This window comes from Crinia signifera, chromosome 2 (genome assembly GCF_055691185.1).
Source record: "Crinia signifera chromosome 2, ASM5569118v1, whole genome shotgun sequence".
Lineage (NCBI taxonomy): Eukaryota > Metazoa > Chordata > Amphibia > Anura > Myobatrachidae > Crinia > Crinia signifera.
In genome coordinates this window covers 209368975-209389577 of record NC_139218.1, presented here as the reverse complement: position 1 = coordinate 209389577, position 20603 = coordinate 209368975, and the positions used below count along the sequence as shown (strand labels likewise).

The 20603-nt window shown below is 43.9% G+C and overlaps 1 protein-coding gene across 3 annotated transcripts in view; it reads right to left on the bottom strand.

Moving 5' to 3' along the window:
• The window catches only part of LUZP1 (leucine zipper protein 1), a 93912-nt gene extending 85711 nt beyond the window's left edge, over positions 1-8201 (bottom strand). Inside the window, exon 1 of one of the 3 annotated variants that reach the window (XM_083173645.1) lies at positions 8143-8201. The gene's annotated coding sequence lies outside the window, so the exon portion shown is untranslated. Of the gene's footprint in view, positions 1-6790; positions 7061-7457; positions 7934-8142 lie in introns of those variants that run through there. The other 2 variants (XM_083173644.1, XM_083173646.1) reach the window with 2 other exon arrangements.
• Between the last annotated feature and the right edge of the window lie 12402 nt (positions 8202-20603).

Genomic DNA, 20603 nt, shown 5'->3' with positions numbered 1-20603 from the left:
CAGATCACTTTTAGCAAAAAAAAAAAAAAATCTAAAGCACCCCTAAATCAAAGTACATTTACACATATTTGAAAATACACTTTATAATTAGTTTTATTATTCATAGAGTAGAGTACACATATTGGGGCTATTATACATTAATAGCACATTTCCATGGGAGGACATTTTTTGGGATGTTTGGGAAGTAAAACATTGCATATTTCTGGTTGGGCCCTGTAGATGTGGGAGAAAAAAATAAATAATGATTTATAGAAGTACAATTTAATCAAATGGTGCTCAAAAGTTAACATTTTCTATAATCATAGAGGGTTAAATGCTCATAGCCAGGGGAGAATACATGCTTGCTGCTGCCATGGGGGGTTAAATGCTCATTGCCCAGGGGGAGATAAATCTTAATTGCGGGGGGGGGGGAGTTTGTGCACAGAGGCAGGAGGAGTGGCGGCACAGAGTTGCAGAGTCTCTGACACCATTAGAGATCCAGTGCCCCTCCAAAGATGGCCCCTGCAGAAGAGGAGAAAGCAGCTAGAGGTATAGGAGTACTTCTAGCATGTCTACTCTGTGGCGGCGGCCATTTTAAAACACACAGCAGTTCCTACTTTGATGGGGCATACACACTGTGCAATATGAACTTCTGATATGAATCTTAGTATAGGTGTGCCAGGCCTTCCTGCCATAAAATCCTGCTACTTTTTTGATTGCTTACCTTAAGCTGGCCATACATCTACAGATTTATTGTCTGATCTCTCTGGTTGGAACAAAATCCTGGTAATGGATGAGAGTAAATGACAGTTGACCATTTGCTTTGAAATGTTGCCAGGTTTTTATCAACCAGATATGACAATTAATCTGTAGATGTATGGCCAGCTTTATGCAAGTTTATTGATATGAAGCTGGCGTTTGGGAGTGCCAACTGTCCATCTTCTGGGAGTGTCAGGGAAAACGCAGGCATGCCCAGGCCTTTGGAGGGAGGGTGTGTGACGTCAGCTCCAGACCCGATCAGCCAGTTTCAATTGTAGCCTCCAAGTAAGTCCTGGGCTACACAGAGATGGCACACACTGACAAAAATGATTCTATCATGAGCAGCTTGCCATTGGGATTTGCAGCTAATCAAAGATCCAGCCGTGCTAAACAATTTGCAGGCTTGTACGGGGTGTGATTTCACCCTGACTAGGTGGCAATCACAGGGTTATGCAATTTAGCAGCTGTGCAATCAGGTTTGAATAAACCCCATAGTCAATATCGGTTGTTCTGACCTCCATGGAGTTCAAGGGAAATCATACAAAGTCAAAATTAGCCAAATCCAAAATTACACTGTGTGCATGCACTTTAAATTAGGAGAAAACCGATGAGCAGACGATCATGCTCCTGACAATTGAATAGCTCTGTTGTGCGCCATCTGCAGCTTGCTGACATTTGAATTTCCCCCACAGTGCACCACAGTTCAAATGATGCCACATTACAGTGCCTGTTCAAGCTGTGCCTCCATTTTAGAAGGTGCCACATTACCATTCTAACATACACAAACTGCTTTACCATTATAACTACCCACAAACACACACACACACACACACACACCTCTTATGGATCAAACCTAATTATTTAGCAGGAAAATCTGTAAAATAAGTACGTAAAAACCTAGGTCCAGGCACCTCTAGGGCACCCATGAATTATGGTACATGCTATCAAGGATCATATACCTTTGAGATAACATGTCACTAAATATCAGTTATGTATCTCTGACTCGTTTCATATTGCAGTGTGTGTGTGTGTAACAAAAATGCTAGGAAAGCAAGTTTATGTTTTACGATGTAATGTTAGCCCTCTTGCCGCCTAAAGCTATTAAAAAATATAAATGTATTTATTTTTTGCACAGGTCCAAACTAACAGCATTAATGTTCATTGTAAGTGAATGATTCATTTACATTACATGATTGTGTTGTAAAGTTTTGGAGTGGCGCATCTAGGCCAGCAACATTTCTAGTTATCCCTAACAACTCATAGAAGCATGCAGGGAAGTTAGCAATGATGTGGGCACCATAATGGATAAATAGATGTACAAAGTACGGATGCTGCCAAAGTGCCTCTAATTGAATTGGCCCCTAAACCTCCTTTTCAAGAGTAGTGATTCAGTTGATTTAACTTAAAGTAATGGGTGCCCATTGTGGCAATTCAATTGCTGCTCCAATCAGGTGCCTATCTCTTTTCCAGGACCCAAATAGTTAGGTTTTAATGCCTATATTGACAAAGCCCATTTAAAGTCCTAGAGCACCCAAAGGTACAGACTTTTTGCACCTTACATGGCTACGAGAATAAAATTGCAGCCTGAGAGGACCAACAATTGAATTGCGCATACCTCCCAACATGACCCATTGCAGGAGGGACAAGATGCCCTGTTACTGGACTTCCATGTCAGTGGGCATTGCATTTGCGGAGCTGCAGCACAGTCCAAAATTCAGATAGGGGAGCCTCACCAACTACCACCCCAAACACTAAAGTCCGGACTCACTGGCAGGTGTAGCTCCCCTATTTGAATTTTGGACAGTGGTGCAGTCCACCTCTGCAACTGCCACTGGCAAGGAAGTCCAGGAGCAGAGCATCGTGTCCCTCCTGGAATGGGTCATGTTGGGAGGTATGTTGCGGCTTTGCGCTCCCAAGGGACAGCCTTTGAAGAAAACATTTCAATTGACCCTTAAATGCAGCATCTTTGTATAGTTTTTTTTTTTTATTAAATATGGCTAAACTACCAGTATGTAAAAAGCAGCAATTTTCCCCTTTTCTAATCTACTACCCTTTACGGAAACAGCAGTTTCTGCATTAAATGAAGTAGTTATGTAGCAATAGCCAAATACAGGAGATTTCACAGAAATAAATCACTAATATAGGACACAATATAGAATATGAATAATCTCTGCACTGCAGTGATCAATACATAGGCCCCCAAAATCTGCGGTTGTATACCTTCACTATATACAGAGCTGTAGCTTTGCAAGGACCTTCACCCCCAAAGAAACCATGCGAAAACAAAATATATCCCACATCAAGTCTACATGAGACAATAACAGGGCCTTTTTGTATTATGAATTACTGGCATTAACATCAGTATACAAATCTAGCTCAGTATGAACTCTATGGCAAGTATTCAATGCCGGTGCGAGCGGCCGGCGAGGGGGTTAAACTGCGAGGATCACAGAAAACCAGTGATCCTCTCAGTTTAACCCCCGCGCCGGCCTCTCGCACTATGCAACGTTCCTGGGGAATCCTCGCAGTCACAGAACGGCGAGGATTCCCCTAAACTGCGAGAGCCGAGGCTAGTGCAGCAAACTCGCTGTAATTAGCCTCGGCTCTCGCAGCTTTTGGAGGCACATTCGCAAATGCCCCCTCGCTCAAAAAACGGAGGGAGGGGGAATTTGCGAATGAGGGGGGGTCAGTTGAATACTGACAGGGTGAGCGGTGACTGCGAGCAAAAAGTCCTGCTCGCAGTCACCGCTCGCCCACGGCATTGAATATATGCCTATGTCTAGAGATCAACTGTCTGTAATTATGAAACAATTACAAAAGCATAATTATATGATTTTTTTTTTTTTATAATAAAGTGCAACACAGCAATAGTAAACAAACTAGTTATTCAACAGAATCTTCTTTTGGGCTCCATTAACCCACATTATTAAATTAATCTTAGAACTCCCTCACGAGGGTACCAGATGCAAATCCTAGACTCTCCGAGATGCCCCAAATGTAATTACTCCCAAGCAGACCTATACCACTGCTTTTGGGCCTGCCCATTAGTTAAAAAATTCTGGACTGAGGTACGCGACTTTGCCAGCGAACATTTGGTTAATTACACCCCACTCACCCCGGAATGGGCCATTTTTGGCATCCTACCTGAGGAAACTAGAGCCCCTAAACCCATCAAAAAACTAATGCTGGCAATCTCCTCTGCTGCCCGCAAAACGATCCTCCAAGTATGGATCCAGACCTCCCCTCCAGCCCTGGCGGGCAATGTTTAAAGATAAACTATTTTTTATTTTTCACATGGATTGGTTGGAGGCCTCCCTCCAAAAAGACTCACGTACCAAACAGTTCTTCGCTACATGGAACAGTTATATGGAAACATTACCCATGTCAACCAAACAAACCCTTCGCCAATGTTTCCAGAATACCCGTTGGTACGAAGAACAAATGTTACTTAACGAGCCTCCACTACTCCTAGAATAAAGGATACCCCTCTTTTGTTTTGTTAGGATAGACATCCTGTACACATATGTTAGTAATATTGCAATCTATGTCTAATGTGTAAATCAACCCTACCTCATGTACTTGAACATTTTATACCTGTATCAAATGCCTGAATGCTCAGCAATGTATTTTGTTATGGAATGAAGCTTTGACTTAATAAAAAGTTGTTTTAAATTAATCTTAGAAAATAGGTATTCAGCATGCAGACCTCGAGCTATTGTGGAATGAACTACACATTCCAGCATGCCTTGACACTGTTTTAGCATGCCTGAATAGTAAAACTGTGCTCTGGCATGCTGAGATATGTGGTGCCACAACAGCTGGAGGACCGCATGTTGAATACCACTGCTTTAGAATAATGTGTATGATCCATGTGGCCATTGGTATGTTAAATATGGCTCATGTGCTTCCACCAAAATGTAAGCAGAAAGGAAATATATAATTTACTATCAGTTGCTTATATAAGCACACACTTATTAGACAGCGCTTTACTTAAAATATTTCAGTCAGTCACATCTTTCCCAGCAGTCCCCAGTGAAGCCGAAAAACCTATGTTCCAAATGACATGAAAACACACAAACGTGCTGGGATACATATTTTGTAAGAAGCCAATTAACCTACCGGTAGGTTTCAGAAGAGTGTAAGGAAACCTATACAGGAATTGGAGAGACCATATAAACTCCACACCAATTTGTCATAAATTGAGTATTGAGAGGCAGTAATGCTAATTACTATGCCATCCTGGCTGCCCAAAGGATATGTCAATTGACAAAGTGGAAACAAAACAGGCTTATGGTGTGTTCACAGGGTGCAATTTACCCTTTCGATTTTGACTATGGGGAATATTCAATCTCCCGCCGCCATTCCCAATGGGAGAAATGGTTGCGGGGCCCTATTTAATGTTGTCTTCCCCGACAGGAGGGGATCTCGGCAGAATGAGCCTGACTTCACAGAATTGACGAGCTCCCGGCTACAGTTTGCAGATTCCCGTCCGCTTCACTTGGGCACGCCTCCTTGTCGACTCTCAGCAGGCCGGACATTGAATCCCACCTGCGAAATAAGCGTTGAGCGAGCTGAGAACGGGACAGGGTCATGGCTGTCGGGTCAGCCATGACCAGACATTGAATATCCCTCTATATTTGTCAAAATTGAATCTGAATCGCAGAGACATCAAACATGTTTTTAAAGCTTTCGATCCTGATTCAATGCGCACTCCCGTTCAGCTAAAATCGAATAGCCAATTAGACAGTTCAGCAATGAATATATAGTACAGATCTATAGTCAAAATTGAATGCTTGCGTTCGGCTTTCCGTGCGATTTGATCCCGATTGAATAGCTTGGCTATAGCTCAGTGTGTACACACCTTAACGTTTGATTACAACCTCATTTTACCTATATAATGGCCATTTGCAGTGTATTCACTACAGACTGCAAAAAGAGGATTTTCCTATATCTACACATACCCCAAACATTATCATACGCAGTTTCGTTGTAGATGCTTGCAGTAAAATGCTCTGTATGCAATCTGTTGGGAGACATACTGTACTGGAGTCTGAGGAACAGAACATAGGCAGTACAGTGCATGTCAAATAACCACAGAGTTTAAGCTGATCTGCAGGATTAACATGCAATGGCTGGACATTATTATTATTTACGGTACTTATGTAATATCTGGGCTCCCGTTTTTCTTATGAGACCGCGTCAGCTCGCCACGCTTCGGGCACGGTGGCTCGCCGCGCTATATAAAATCAACTCCATGCGTAGTTGGATAGTAGGGGTATGAAAAAATAGGGTGCATTTAACATGGGAGCCCAGATAATACATAAGTACCTTATATACTAATGGGACTATATTTTCAGCATTCAGATATACATTATCGAACAAAAGATGCAGTTTACGTGGAAACAAAAATATTGCTCTTCAGTGAAAGAACGAAAACTTGTAATTATTACTTTGCTGAACCAAAAAGCAGGTTTATTAATCTAGAAAATGACCTTGATACAGTTACTCCTGATTTATTTATTTTTTTAAAAGGGAAACCGAGCCATCCATCGGTTTCTACCCAGTAACAACACACCTATATTCATTTAAACACATACCTAAAAATCTTTAGCACCAACAGGCAAAAATAAACAGAGTACTGACTCACAGGCAAACATCTGAATGTAATTGAAATAATTTAATATGTAGACCTGTTTTGCAGCACAGGCCTTCTATGTAGTTAATGGATTAGCCAATCAGGATAATGTACTGTATTTTGTCTTCCCTTTAATTAATATTCTCTTTAACTTTTCTTCAGGTTTCCTTTAAGCTCCTGCAGCATTAGACAGTGAAATGTTCTGCAGTGATGTTAGCAGAGCATCCATATAACTAACTTAACTAGGACATTTTTGCTGCAATGTAACCTAACCAGCAATAGCCAACTAGATGTTTTACAAATGGCAACATACACACTAAATATAATGTCATGTTACTCACAATGCAGTGTCAGCTCCTAACTAACTTCTATAAAATACAATAAATAAGGAAGTGATTTTACAATCCCACCACATACAACGCTGAGTCTTCTGTGCTGCCAAAAATCAGCATAAGGAATTCATAATCATCTTTTAATGTCAGCCAGGCCTGTTTCAGCAGTCTTTAACCTCTTACACGTCCGCGAGAGGGAGACGTCAAAGTTCCACAGCAGTTCATGAGTTAATCATTTGATGGATAGCCTTGGTCTGAGAAATTACATCAAATGCCTTAAATTCCTCCATGTCCAATGAAGTCTCCCTGCAGATGAAGTGATCCCAGCAGAGGCAGCTGCTAGCAGCCACCTGATCTCCCCCACTGCAGATGAGGTTACTGCAGTCTTTCCCCCCCTGCTATAACCTCTGCTCACACACATACCACAGGATCCATCGCATTCCTTCATACCGAGGACGGAGCCTCCGCATTATATACTCCACACAGGCACACGATCACCTAGGAACGATGGGTTCTAAAAGTGATCGTGCCGCGGGCTTCAATGAATCGGAAGTGATCCTTCACCACAACTCGGAGCAAAACCGATCCCCACCACGGTGCCAATGCAATGTGACCCCTGGTGAGATCGCTGTATCTGGGGATCAATTACCTCCAAGGCATAAAGGAAAGTGGTCCCCGGGGCAGCGACAGCAAACTTTAAAAGCAGTGTCTCCATACAAAGTAGACCCCGGGCAGATCGCTGTCCTCCTTACCTTGCCGTGGAGAGAGCAGCAGATCGCAGGGCGCAGAGGGTAGAACGCGTGCACAGTCCCCGGCAGCGGCGGCGGCTTCCTCTCCCCCTTCCCTTCCCTGCAGTGCGGGGCTCAGGCATCACATTCCAGGCGAGGGATAGTAACAATGCAAGGTGGGCTTCCCTTCCCCAGGACCGGCCTCCACTCTGCTGCCGTCACTCCTCGGCCATATAAGGAGAGGCTGGGCCGACTTCTCGGCTTTACTCAGCAAAGGCGGAGTCCTGGGGAGCCCAGGGGAAGGGATAGACCGGCGGCGGCGGCCGGAGAGACAGGGAAATGAGGCACGGAGAGGAGGAGGAGGAGGAGGAGGGGGCAGTGGGGGGAGAAACACGAGGCTGTTCCGTGCGAGAGCTGGGGGGAGACAGAGCAGAGGAGGAGGAGGCGTGGAGGTGACACATAGGCAGGAAGGGGAGCAGTACACGCCGGGGAAGAGAGGGGAGAAGCGCTGTGCTCAGTCAGGACACCGGCATGGAGCACATGGAAAGAGAGCGGGAACCTGATAATAAAGAGCAGGACTTTTTGGGACAGCTTCGTTCTTATTCTGGAATAACAATTAACAAGAGTTCCCAGTTGCTTGGTAGCGGGTAGCTGAGGTGACACTTGGCGGAAAGGACGGCATTGCTGCAATGCCACTTCCAGCACGTACCTGTCGTGTCCTGCCCTCCTCAGTACTAACAGTGTGCGCGGTTACATAGCTGGCAATGGCAGCATTGCAGACAGGCAATTGCTTTAGTTTGTCATTTTATTTGGCGCTTTCTGTCATTGGAACAGCCCACATTGGACGAGTGTGTTCTTCTGCAGTGCAACTTGGAGCACACTCCCACCCCATAGTATATGGAATTCTGTTGGGAACCCCACAAAAAGGGCATATTTATAAACTGCAAAGCTGGAAACCACCAGTATCTAAAGGTGCGTACACACGGGGGCGATAGGGGCTGAAATTGCTGGAAATATGGTCCCAGGCGACCATATTGCCAGTGATGGGAGTGTGCCCCGGCGATAAATCGCCGGGTGCGCGCTCCCGTTTTCAGCCCCGTTCTAATCGCTGGTCGCAGGAGCTTGCTCCTGCGACCAGCTGATTACCTCTGCGGCTCCCCCGGCAGAGGTTCCCTTTCATCAGCGACCATCTCTGGTCACTGATGAAAAGGAGACACTGGGCAATATATTGCTCAGCCATGTATTGCTAGCAATATATGGCTGAGCAATATATCTCCCCCGTGTGTACGGGCCTTTAAATGCTCTTCCGATATCCTGTGCTGGCTTCAGTAGCAATCTGTTTTACAGCGACAAACATGGTGATACTATCTGTCAGGATGATCAGTGGGGTGTTGACACACCTCTGCCCCACTGTGAAGTAGCACCCTGGGGTTCCTCATGACACTTGTAGGGGTGTCACAGGTTGATGGTCCAGTACCAATTTAAACTAATTATGGTCAATGTAATCTACAAAACCAGTGCTTGCGGTTTCCAATTAGGGATGGTCATTGATGGTTGCCATCAATGTTGATAGTACAATCAGTCATCAACAGCAGCATAATATCTAATGGTAATGGATGACCATCAATGGTTGAACTACTGATGGTCATCTATTTTCTTTGACTGGCTGGCTCATGGGCCAATCAGAACCTTGGAGCATGGCTTCATAGGTGTTAGGGGCGGAGCTATGCTCTGCATCCTGCACCTTAGGGAGAATTTAAAAAAACCTACTTGGTTATGCTGTGCCATTGATGGAGGAGAACCATCTGTGGCAAAACTATTCTACATTGACCATAAACCATCGATAATCATGATTATTGATGGTCGATGGCCATCCCTACTTCCAATCATAAATATGTGCACAGACAGAATCGAATCCAGTCTATAAAAACACTTAACTGATCCTAAGGATGACATATATAAACACAATTTACGTAATTCAATATCTTTTTTTTCTACATTTTTATGGGTAGGGACAGTAGCACACAGGACAAAGGTGCACAGGGCTCCGGAGAGAGGTACACATGGCTACGGAGAAAGGCACATATGGCTACAGACAATGGGCAGTATTCAATGAGAAAAATTCGCCCTGTTTTATGGCGAATTTGTGCTTTTTTCGCCTTGGACAGAGCATTTTGCTCTCCAAAAGCGAGCAACCCTATTCAATGTGAAATATTCGCCGTCTTTTTAAGTGATTTTCACCGTCTCTCGCCGTGTAGCAATTCTCCATCTTTTCATGGAGAGCTGGAATGCGAACTTTTAAACTTAAAGTTTTTTTTTTTTTTAATTTTGGTGTCAAAAAATCAGGATTTTTTTTCTGTGAAGGGGCATGTTATTTTTATTCATGTGCTTATAAAGCACATGAATATATATTTAATTAAGAAAAAAAAATGTTTTTATTTTTTTACACAGAGCAGCCAGCAGGGGGCCGGAGCGCTCGAGCCGCTCATTAGATATTCATATATTCACTGCATCCGATCATTACATATGCACGATCGGGTGCAGTAAATACTGGGTCCCCCGCTGGCTATAGGGGGGGCAGCTTGTGCTGCCTGGGTCCCAGGGAGCCCACCTCCCCTCCCCATATGTTCTGGGGCAGCCAGGGAGACTTTAATCTCTCTGGCTGCCACCGTCCCACGGCTCCCTGCCGCGGACGCTCGTCCGCTGCAGGGGCTAAGACTCACCGCGAGTGGCGGCGAGTCTTAACCACATTGAATGCAGGAGTGGCAGCGAGCCCTCCGGAACAGGGCGAGTGCATGGCGAGAGAAAAAATCTCTCGCCATGCACCGCAAATTTTTTCATTGAATACTGCCCAGTGGCACACATGGCTATGGATAATGGCACACATGGGTACAGAAAGTGGCAAAAATTGATAGGGGCAGGAGCACACATGGGTAGGGGCAGATGGAAATACACACACTCAAAACTGGTGATATAAGGTAAAAGCAAAGGCAGTGGGTGACAGCTATAGACACATTTGGAGCAGGGAGGTCTGGGCAGTTGGGTCCATGTGTGGCTAGGCTGGGAGCATATGTGATGATATGTCACTAACCTCTTCAGCTGCTGGTCAGTGGTCACAATTTCTCCTGCACTGTGCAGTGACAGTCCCCTTCAGAGCAGAATGCAGGGCAATCAGATTAGTAGAAGTTATGGGCCCCATACATCAGCAATTAATTGTGACAATCCTCAGATCTGGAGATGATTGTCACAATTAATCTTTAATGTGTGGGCTCCCCCTTTTGGCAAACCCAATCAACAATTAATAGGGATCGCCAAACGATTGCTGAATCAGATTTTTAAACATGTTTAATAATCTGGTATTATCTGCGGTTGTTTTTTATATGTGTGGGCATTCCCGTTTCGTCTTCTTCTTCTATTTACATTATGAAAAGAAGTAACATCTGAAATGACAATCGATTGAGGTGATGTATGGGCATTTTCCAGATATAAAGATGCAATCTTTAGATGGGAAAAATCTGCAGATCACTGAAATAAATCTGTAATGTGTGGGCAAATCAAATAGATTGTAGAAACCATTTATCTGGCCAAAAAAAATCACTGGATCTGGAAAACCATTAATTGTGATTGCTGATGTATGGGGCCAATAAGTCACATGCACTTATGTGCATTTGTTTTTCAGTCCAGCCAATGGGCCAGATTTTCTAAGCTTCAAAAGTGATAAAAGGGAGAGTGATAAACAGCCAGCCAATCAGCTCTTGTCTGACATTATTCAAACATAGTCTGTGACATGGCAGGCAGAAACTGATTGGCTGGCTGTTTATCACTCTCTATTTTATCACTTTTGAAGTTTAGAGAATCTGGCCCAATGAGAGAAAGCAGGGCTGGAGTCACTGGAAAGTAGAAAGGAGAGGTTGGGGCGGGTTCACGGTTGTGCTAGATGCTGGCTGGACTTGGAAAAAACCATGCCTTGTAAATTGTTGCCCCTTTAAAAACAAAGTCTGATTTCGGCTGGCATCCCTGCATGGCCCCTGAACTCGGAGGCTATTACATCTGACCCGTAGTTGGCATTTGGGGAACTTGGCTTGTGATGACATGGCTGAGCACTGCCTACTAATGGCAATAGGTAGCGTGCAACCAATGCTATAGTATGGGTGGATTTTCATCCAAGCATTTCTTGCCAGATAGGAATGGATGTTTGGGCTGCCCAGGTCGGGGTTGATTGATTTTGCACCAACTTCTTCTGAAAAGTCAGGAACTAAAGGTGCCTATACACGTTGCGATAAATAGGGTGCTCCCGCGAGCATCGCATTGCACAGTACAAAAAGTACGTGCTGCACATACTTTTTGTACTGCCCGCGGATCGCATCGCACGCAAATCGCATGCAAAATGTACGCGTGCGATCCACCCGATAATGCTTCGCATTGTACTCTGTTTATTGCAACGTGTATTAGCACCTTAAGAACTCAGGTACTAGCACCCTTGTTCTGAGTCATTTCTAGAACATATTTTCATATATATATATCTAAAATCCACAGCAGAATCCCAGATAGATGAACTTATTGCCAAATTTGTGGAGCGTGGATATTCCATTAAATCACTTCTGTTATGTAAGGACAAGGTCCTTAAAATGGATAGGAGCTCTCTGCTTATTTCTAAAGATCAGAAAATACTTGAGGAATCGCGGATACCTTGGGTTACCCGCTATAATACCTCATCCAATCTGATCTCAAAAACCGTGAAAAACTGCTGGCCTATTGTGCAAAGTGACTCTACACTTCCTTTTACACAGAAAATAATTATGCCGTGCTATTCTCGCAGACGTAATCTTAGAGACTTACTTGTAAAAACTGAGGTTAATGTTAAGACCATACAGACCAGAACCACCTTTCTGGGTGGTATTAAACTAGGATGCTTCCGTTGCACCTGTACTGCCTGTCAGTTTCTCCTTACTGGAGACACTTTCCATCACCCCCACACGGGTAAACCATTTAAGATCCGTTACCACTTTGATTGCTCCTCCTCCTACGTTGTATACCAAATAATATGTCCTTGCAGTTTAGTATATATTGGAAAAACTGAGCGCAAAATTAAGGAGCGTATCGCTCAACATCGTAGCTCTATTCGATCTGCACTTGAAAAGGGACAAAGTGACCAGCCGGTCGCACGCCACTTTTTACAGTGCAAACATCCTCTCAATAGTTTACGTTTTAGAGTTATTGATTGTATACCAGCTACCCTACAAGGGGGCAATCGCCCTTTAAAACTTTTACAGTGTGAGGCGCGCTGGATCTATAGACTAGATGTGGTTGCACCTAAAGGTTTGAACGAACAAATCAGCTTCAGCATGTTCCGCTAATATTTTTCTATATTGATTATATATAATCTGTACGTATTTCTGTATTTTTCTACTTTTCCTGTATCTGTATTCAGTTGTTATACCATGCTTTTGTATATTTATTTCTGTTACTATGGTGATGGTTCACGGTGTTGGACAGGTGTCAGCCGCAATCACTATGACGTCATCACCTTCCACCATAGGGGCGGGGGTTTCTCCAGCGTCTGTACGCCGGCAGCATTCACGTGGTGTTTAATGTGCTATATAAGTTTGTTTTCTGCATCTATCTGTATCCTTATTTGCAAGGAGTGGGGATGGGGATCTGCACTATTTAATCAAGGAAAAAACAATTTGTATTCGTATTTGGGAGGGGACTGACTGATAATAATTGGGTATTTAACCTATATTAGTATTTAACATAGCCTAGTAGCTTTCACCTTCTAGTTTTGTGCTCTATTGGCTATGCTCAGGGGTGCACCCCCGAGTTATAACAAGTATGTCTGAAAAGCTGGGGGAGAGAAAGACACTCGGGTGGGGTGCACTCCAAGTCCCCTATTTAAATCATTCTGCTGGAATTAATATTTTATTTTATTTTCTTATTTTTGTTTTTATTTTCTCTGCTTGTGCTCAAATTAAATCTTTGATTCTTATTTCTTTTTATGAGAGAACAAAATGGTACAAAGAACCACCTAAATATGTGCTAATAAGATTAAATAAAATTAACCTGCGAATATAGATACTAACAATAAAAATATATATGGTGGTGTCAGATACACCCTGTCTGTTTTAATGTATTTCTTGAAAATAAAGGTATGACCATCATATACCCATCAATCACACACCATTGATGATATAGGTGTCACTTATATAAGTGAACAGGGTCTAATCATTGGTCAAATAATATAAACAAACAAACAGAAGTATTTACACCTATCTATATTGACAGATATGTGGTATCTGCCTTTTCCACTTCTCCTTAAGGAAAGACTCTTTGTATGTATAGACAGTTATGCTAAAATTCACTTGTGATGGCCATATATAGTATCAAGCAGTAATGTCATACAAAAGTGTCAATCCTGTGCTCACTCCATTCAGCAACACTGTTGCTATTTAACTCTCGTCAGCAGGCAGACTTTAAACAGTATATCCACAGTATGATGCTCAATTAGCTGATAATTTAATCTGCCACCTGTGAAATCAGGATTGACAGAATTTTTTATATATATATTTTTTTTTTTTTTTTTTTTCAAATACACTGTTACCTATTCCAATATTATTTTGGTTTAATAAACATACAGTTTGGGATACCGTTTATTGTGCAGTTTGCAAACCTCCATACATCCTCTGCAGTTTGAAAGCTGTCATTTCAAATGCCTCCAATATATTGCAGTTTGATAACCTGTTAAGTCAAATCGCATGTTAATACCGTTTTATAAAGGTAAAATATCCAAAATAATGTATTGTAATCAAACAAATGTCACTTTGGGCACATGGGGCTTTCTTTTGGAATCATATTTAAAAAAAATGGATGTTGTGTTTTTAGGTCGGCCCAAAAGGTCAACAATGCACAAGGTCGACACTGAAAAAAGGTGAACACAAGCAAAAGGCAGACACGTGTTATCCACATTTTTTGGGTTGTCATTGTTGACACTTGAGCAATTAGTGTACTGCATTTCCTTGCGTGCCATGCTTCATGCCAGGTGCCGCACTCTGCTACTGCTGCGCTGTAAAACACTTCACCAATCCCAAAAAACGCATTTTCATGTGGCGACCATAGCCATGTTGACCTTTTTGCTTGTGTCAATGTTTTGCACACGTCAACCAATACTGATGGTCAACATAGACATTGGGCGGTATTCAATGTGAATACCGGCGACGTGCAGCGAATCCTGTTTAGGATTCGCTGCACATTCGCCACTGGTCGCCGCGTTCCGGAGCCTCGCCGGCTCCGGTATTCAACGAGTCAGGGGCTCGCTGCCCCTGACCGGCGAATATGAGCTCCTGCGGCGAGGGAGCCTGAGGACGATGGCAGGCAGGGAGATGGAAGTCTCCCTGCCTGCCCCACAACGTTTGTGGGGGGGAGGTGGGCTCCCCGGGGGCCAGGCAGCACAGGCTGCCCCCCGGGGGTGCCAGCAGGGGACCGGGCATATTCACTACACCCGATCATGAATATGTAATGATCGGGTGAAGTGAATATATGAATATCTAATGAGCGGCTCGGCTCCGGCCTCCTGCTGGCTGCTCTGTGTAAAAAATAATAATAATAATATATTTTTTTAAATTAAATATATATTCATGTGCTTACAGCACATGAATAAAAATAGCACGCCCCTCTTCAGAATAAAATTCCTGATTTTTTTACACCAATTGTAAAAAACAAAACACTTTATTTTAAAAGTTCACCTTCCACTGCACCATAAAAAGATAGCGATTGCTACTCGGTGAATCATGGCGAAAAAAAACTTGAAATGTATTCGTCATCTGGTCATTGAATAGGGTGATTCACCGTTTTAGTCAGAAATTCGCCTTACAGCACAAAATCGCCATAAAAACCTGGCGAATCAGCCTCATTGAATACCGCCCATTGCCTATCTGCCATCTGGATCCCAAGAAAATATAATTTTATCATGTTAGCATTATATGTATGTAGAAGTTAAAAAAAAATCATATGCTCTCCTGTCTATTCACTTTCCTAAGTACTTCCATAGACCTACTTTACTCAACTGCATTGTTTTTACATAACATGTAAAGACATGCTCTACCAACAAAGATAGCTCAGATGATCTATGGGATTTTTATCTATATGTAAAGATTTTTGCCCAGCATCTATGAGGAGCGTTTATGTGAAAATTGCTGGGCGGAAAACCGCTCAGTGCATACACACTGGGCGGTATTCAATGTGAATACCGGCGACGTGCAGCGAATCCTGTTTAGGATTCGCTGCATATTCGCCACTGGTCGCCGCGTTCCGGAGCCCCTCCTCAGAATAAAATTCCTGATTTTTTTACACCAATTGTAAAAAACAAAACACTTTATTTTAAAAGTTCACCTTCCACTTCACCATAAAAAGATAGCGATTGCTACTCGGTGAATCATGGCGAAAAAAACCTTGAAATGTATTCGCCATCTGGTCATTGAATAGGGTGATTCACCGTTTTAGTCAGAAATTCGCCTTACAGCACAAAATCGCCATAAAAACCTGGCGAATCAGCCTCATTGAATACCGCCCACTGAGTGAACCACTTTCCATAGTACAAGACTATGGAAAGTGGTTTACTCCACTGGCAAAAAAGCCTGCCCGCTGATGGCTGCACATACGATTTATCTTATGTGCAGTACATCCGTAGTCTGGCTCCGACCTGATACGCACTGAAGAGTGCATCAAGTTAGGCATGATTTCTCGTCCCGATCCGTCGGAATTGGGTGAAATCGGGCAAAATCACGCTAGTGTATAGAGAGTCTCAAGCTGGGTTGTTGATTTTACCAGGAAAATAGGGGAGGAGGTTGCACTCCTATTTTACCTATGGGGCAACTCATAGGTTAAGTCCACCACTGTCTATAACCTATTTATACAAAAATATATATATATATATATTTATTTTATTTTTTTTCAACTGGATTTCATACATTCAAAACAGTTATTATCAGTTATATTTTTCTATAAAATAAAGGTGCCCATACTAGAAAATGTTCCAGTACTCACCAAAACTACTGTAGTTCTTGTGGCCTGTTTAGTGTCTCCATGTGTATTTCTAAATTCAGAGCTAACTTACCTGGAAGCACCCCAAGATGGCACTACAAGGATCGGCATCCTCCCTTCAACTACTGATGCTGTCCATGTCCCACAGGACAATCATACAGAAATATATGACCAAAAGTGGGTGCTATTATCATGTAGTGTGGGGGATCACCAGAACAGGGATTCCCTACCATGGCCTGGTGTATTGCTATATATTTGCTAATATATGTAACTGAGATCTCTGAATTGCTATTACATACCTCCCAACTTTTCCCACTGGTGAAGCGGGACCTGTGGAGCGGCCTCGTCAAAATGGGAGTTGGGCCTAGGGAGGGATGGGCTTGGCCTTGTGTGGAGGGGCAGGGTCTAGCACTGTGACTGCCATTTTTGGGAGTTTGCCCAGCACTTCCAGAGCAGCACAACTATTCATTATCTATTCAGTGATCATTGCTGCTTTGTAGAGTAGAGCAGTGGTGAACGATCACCAGCTCTCACAGCTCTTCGCACTTTAGCTATGTGCCAGCACTAAGGGCCTGATTCCGGTTGCCTTTCTAAGCAGCGGTATGCCATGTAAAGCCGCCTGACGGGCATGCTCTCCCCCCGCCTCCCAGTGAATATCCCCGCCGCACTGCATATGGATGTTTTGCATAAACATCTATTCTCAGGGTATCATGTGGGCCCGAAATCATTAGATGGTCGCCATCAAATTATTTTTACAGTACTCGCAAATCCAAGTCAGTCTGGGCTGGTCCTGGTCCGAGAACTGGGCGAGCGGCTGACATCCTGTGGTGGAGGCGGGCATGCGAATACCCCCTGCCCGCCTCCATTCCTTGTGCAAGCACCATGCTGACTGTGCAAGTCGGTGAAGACGCCTGCACCGAAGCTCTGAACATGCGCATAAGTGAACACGACGGTACCAATTAAACTAGAATCCGGCCCTAAGTCTGTATTAGGTCTCTGATCTAGCTTGGGTTGTAGTTTTGCGAGGATTCGCAAAACTACAACCTGCTGCAGTGGGCAGTCCAGCACAAGGCTAGACCAACCCTGCGTGCTGGGTCCCACCCTGCAGTGCACCCACAAAATTTTGCAGGCACATGGCTAGTGTGTAATTACTTTGAAGCCAGATGCAGGGCGGTCATTTTTTGGTTTACAGCGGCTGTGTGTGACATCAGTCAGCCGCCACAGGTGTAGATTTATTAAGCTCGGTGAAGTGATAAAGTGTCTGTTTTTTTATCACTGGCCAATCAGCTCCTACCTGTGAAGTTACAGGCTCGGTTTGAAAAATGACAGGTAGGAGCTGATTGGCCGGTGATAAAAACCAGACAGTTTATCACTTCACCGAGCTTAATAAATCTACCCCACAGTTCCCAAACAGGAAGGACACGCTTTCATTGTCCAGACTGTGCTGCTGCCCCAAAGTGCCAGTCGCCACCACCCACAGGCTGTGGCCACAGTTTAAGGCTCACGTATGAGCACTGGCCCATTGGCAAAAATCGCATTCTTCGATTTTTGCTGCAGATCTGAGCTGCTTGTTGAATCAGGCCCAAGATTCTTTATAGAAATAAATGCAAGAAAGCTCATTGAGAATGCAGTAACTGGGATAATAGATTGTGTTCCTGTGCAGCAGTGGCGTAACTACTGTAAGGCAGCAGCCGCTTGGGGGAGCAAACAGCAGCAGGACCTGTGTGGGCGCTGGCACCCTCTCGACGCACTGACATGCTGCCTGCCACTGCCCACTGACTGAGCACTGGAGGCAAGTCAGCCGCATCGCAGGTGGGGCCATGGCAGAGATGTCAAATTCCCCCACTGATTCAGAGCTGCTGTTTTACACTGACACCATTGCAAGAGAGCAGCAGATGCGTGCTAGTGTTAATGCAGTATTTTCTCAGCAAAAACACAAATCAAGAAAATGCTTGCAATGCATTTGTCTGAAGAAGCTCTTAAATTTAGCTCCTGCTATGTATACAATTGATTTAGATTGATATGAAGTGGATGCTGCTCACTGACACAGAGGACAGTTTGACACAGTAGCAGAAAAACCTGCCCACAGAAACAAAGATTTAAAAATGAATATATAGGGGATTACATATTTCTAGGACCCCAATGAAAGGGAATATTGTCATAGCAGCTCTCTGGGCTGCCATAGTGAGGAAACCAGTATTCTGATAATTTGAGAGTTTACTGAATGATCCATTCACACTATTGGATTAGTAATGTAATGTTATCTCTTGGCAACTGGCCTTTTCATTGTCAGTAGTATAGCTTGAGGACATATGCAGCCAAATGTTATAGCCTCCAAGTTTGGCGGCTTAGTTGTTTTTTAACAGGGCAATTATTTACAAGAAAAGGTGGCTGCAGCGCCTACCAAGCAGTGCAGGGGGAGAGCACACAGCACATACTGTATATTACTGTATATTCATGTGTGTTTTCATACATGTAGTATATGTGTTGGATTGATCCTCCGAGAATCGCTAGCTCTCTTTGAATCTGGCCACGCACGACACCCGGGAATCAGCATACACTAATGTGGGGTGCCTCGGGACATTTGCAGGGGTGACAGGACATTTGCAGGGGTGACCTCAGGACATTTACAGGGGTGCCCTGGGTTGGTGGTTCAGGACCAATATATATCATTTATGGTCAATATTACAGACAAAACCAGTGCTTTTGGCTGCCAATCAAACTACAGTATGTGGACAAACAGAAGCATATCCTGTCCATTACCGCATAATTGAGTCTAAGGAGAACATATTTACTTCAGAATTTATCCATGGCAAACTATTTGCCTAGGGGTGATGGGAAAATAATTTTTATACACGTAGGTGCCGTGATTGAAAAAGTTTGCGAACCACTGCACCAGTGTATTGTTAAGCCCACCCCCTGGACTCCTATTGACTGGGGGCAGGCTTAACACTCCAATAGCTTGTGCTGATTTCCGACCAGTACTGGCGAATCAATTCAGCACGAATCTGACATGCATGACATCATACATGTATATAGAATAGATATGCTGTGAGAGTACACCCCCCCTGGTTTTGCCTTGGAATCCCGCACAGCCACCGAACTCAAAGGCTATTACCTTTGGTCGATGATTTTAAAATCAACATTATGCTTAACACCTTAAAATAGTATAAAAGTGGTTTAATGGAACATCCCACCTCACTCTATACCACCAATTGTATGAAATATTATATCCAGTGGCGGCTGCAGAGTGCAGGGGGACGGGGCAATAAGCACATGTAAACATACTTATGAAGATGTATGTAATAAATGTGCTGGCAGCAGTGGCTGTGCACAACCTGGAACACAGAAAAACTCAGCATTAGGCTTCACTTTCCTAAACCTGCCCCAGACTCCTATGGACCTAGCTTAGGAGAGCTTAGGAGAGTGAATCTTAATGCTTACTGACCCAGGTTCACCATGGCAGCTGAGATATACACTTCCAGTACATATTTTACATACATCTTCACATGTTTCTATTTGGTTAGTGCCCCCTTTCCTGCACTAGGTAGTCGGCACTGCAGCCAGGCCTGGCGACAGGGAAGGGGGGCCCATGCCAGACCCTGCCATTGTGAGGGGGCCTAAGGTTCTGAGAGGCAGCCAGCATAGTTGTAACAGTGCAGTGCTGCTAGTCAGTGGTGAATTGGGTTACCGAGATGCCACTAAGGTCCTCAGTTGGCCATTCCATGTCCCCCTGAGCTGGGCTGGCTCACACTGTTTACCAGGCCATGGCTGCCGTGATTGCAGGCAGCAACTGTGCATACACAAATGTGCAAAATGTCCAGTAGTCAAATTGGCCACAGGTGGGCTGCTAAGCATCCTCAGCCACTGCAGCTCATTCCATGGGCTTTAGCGGAACTCGTGAGTCTCAACACATGGCTCCACCACCTGACTCTGTCTACGAGGCTGCAACTGTGCTGCATAGGCAGGAGCCTGGAAGAAAGTGGCGGCAGAAGTTCTATTAAAATAAAGGCATACACATGGGGCGATTTCAGCTCAATTTATAAGCAATCTGACTAGATTGCTTAGAAATGAAGGACAGATTGCTCCCTGTGTATGCCCTCCAGCAATGGCAATGCGCTGTCCCTGGCATCG